Here is a 2,883-nt window from a genome sequence, read left to right as displayed (position 1 = left end):
GCAACGGCTACAATGATGGTCCCTTTTTCTAGGGGTGCACCAATATGAAATCGAGTATAAGGGCCTGAAACAGCATGGAAACGCTGATGGGCTATCACGCCTGCCACTGCCTACTGCGGAGGAAGCACCAGCAGTGGATCCTGTCGAAATATTTCATTCGACTATAATTGAATGCTTGCCAGTAACTAACGCTGGTATAGAGAAGGAGACCAGAAATGACCCGACACTCTCTCGGGTATATGATTTGACGGTGAAGGGATGGCCAGCACATGGTGACTCACTGTTGCCAGCATTCTCATCCAGAAGAGAACAGCTGTCAGTGTGCCAGGGGATCTTGATATGTGGATCGTGAGTGGTAATTCCACCCAAGTTAAGGGAGTGCTCAATGAGCTTCACGAAGGTCATCTGGGAGGGGTGGAAATGAAAAGCCTCGCTAGGGCTTATTTGTGGTGGGATCGATCAGCAAATCGAGGACCTGACAAAGAGCTGCTCAGCATGCCAGAAGGTCCAAAATGCACCACCACATGCCCCTCTACACCCATGGGCGTGGCCCTCACCTCCACGGCAACGGGTGCATGTTGATTTTGCTAGTCCAACCATGGACTCAATGTTTTTAATAGCCGTGGATACGCACTCGAAATGGCCTGAGGTGATCAAAATGTCCTCCACCACCACGGAGAAAACTATTGCAGTCCTACGGACCATTTTTGCCAGGAATGGCTTGCCAGAGCAGATTTGCTCTGATAACGGACCACAGTTTGTGTCCGAAGAGTTTCGAAGATTTATGAAAAGGAATGGGGTGAGGCATTACACATCCGCCCTGTATCATCCAGCCACAAATGGATTGGCTGACAGGTTAGTACAAACCTTTAAAAAAGCAGTAAAGGCCATGTGCGATGACGACATTCCACTGCAGCATAAGGTGGACAATTTCCTGTTAGCCTACAGAAATGCGACACATGCAGTCAGCAACCAGGCCCCGGCCATGATGTTCTTTATCCGAAGGTTGAGATCTCGTCTGGATTTGCTCAGACCAAATGTACGAAGAGATGTTGAGAGTAAGCAATTCCAGCACATCAATGAGAAGCCGACAAGGAGCTTCAATATAGGGCAACCAGTCTTGGCCCCCGACTACCGAACAGAGAAATGGCAACCAGGAACGATATGCACACGGCAGTAGCCACCAATGTACACAGTGGATGTTGGGGAGAACATTGTGAGACGCCTTGCTGACCAGATCCTAGAGTCACAGGAATGAGTCACCCCCATGTCTTGGCCATACATACCTGGTGAGGAACCCGACATACAGGTCGCATCTACCTCAGAAACAATAGCATTGGAAGCTGATAAATCAAATGATGACAGGGTGCTAGCATTGCCTCCGCACCAAGAGCGAGACACTCGGGAAAGCCGTTATCCAGAAAGAATCAGGAAGCCTGCCCAGAGACTGAATATATGAATGGACTATTTTCATATAACATTGTATGTTAAAAATGTTAATTGTTAAATGAGTATTATGGTACTGTTAATCTAAAAGGGGAGGAATTGTAATGTATGTAATGTACTTAAGGGAGAGAACTACTTTTTACAGCTCCTGTTTACTGTAGTACCGGCAGTGACCACACCTGTATATAAACCCTGAGTAGTGATCTGTACAGTTAGCTCTAGAGTAACCCTCATTCAGTAAACACCTGTTGAATCGTTCCCTGCAGTCTGTTGTCTGATTATTGAAGGACACAACATTAAGATACACGGATATAACACTTCTGATTTCCCAACTTGCGCTTTTTTGGGGGTTCACTTTAAACCCTTTACTATTTAGTGCTCGTAACACCAAATAGAGTGCACAATTCTGGTCTTCCTCCTTCTCTGAAGCAATGAGGAGGTCATCCACATATTGTAGAATAGTACTTACCTTCGGGAGGTCATCTGTCTCCAGTAGAGACTGCATGACTCTATGGAATATAGCCGGACTGTTCTGGAACCTTGTGGCAAGCGGGTCCATGTTTATTGCGTATCTCCTATAGTGAACGCAAATTTCTCCCGGGATTCTGGGTCCAAAGGTAATGACCAGAATCCATTTGCAATATCTAATACCGTGAAACTTTATGTTCTGCGCTTAACCCATTTAATATTGTCGCTGGACTTGCTACAATAGATTGTAACTTTGGTGTTACTTTATTTAAAGTGGTATAGTAAATAGTTAATCTCCAAGTTCCGTCGGGCTTTCCTACCGGCCAGGTAGGGGAATTGATCTGTTTTACGCACTACTCCCTGTTCTTCCAGTGTTATAATTATTTCCGTAATTGCTTTCTTAGCTTCGGGTTTTGTTGGGCATTGGCTATGCGGTTTATGCTCTGGTCCAGGGATTTTAATTGGTTCCATTCTTATTTTCCGGTATCTGATTTATCCTCTGCCCATACATATTTACGGCATTACATATTGTTCCAAAATTACCAGTTTCTAATTTCCAATCCCGGAAAAGAGGTTTAGCAGTTGCTATTTTAGTGCAATTTGCAGCATATTGGTTTACTTCAGTTTTACTTCCATTCTGTCTAAACCAGATCAATTTTCCTTTATGACAGTCAATCAGGATTTTATATTCCCTCATAAGATCATTTCCCATTATAGTTCCTTTATTATTTTTACACACACAAAATCTCATCGGGGTGAAATGGCCATCTAATTCGACCACTTGTACTGTACTTAAAAAGGCGGTGGTCTTTGTTCCCCCTAATCTGGTCAAATAAATTTTAGTGTTTGTGATGGGTAAAGGTAAATCGGTTATAGAAATAGATGCGCCAGTGTCCACTAGCATGTTACACTGTCGGCTCCCTACAATGCGGACACATAAATTCTACTATCTCCCTTATCTTTAATTAC

This window comes from Somniosus microcephalus, unplaced genomic scaffold, assembly GCF_052327205.1.
Source record: "Somniosus microcephalus isolate GS21.2 unplaced genomic scaffold, FLI_Smic_1.0 unresolved_chr4, whole genome shotgun sequence".
Classification (NCBI taxonomy): domain Eukaryota; kingdom Metazoa; phylum Chordata; class Chondrichthyes; order Squaliformes; family Somniosidae; genus Somniosus; species Somniosus microcephalus.
Note: the sequence above shows the minus strand (reverse complement) of the source record.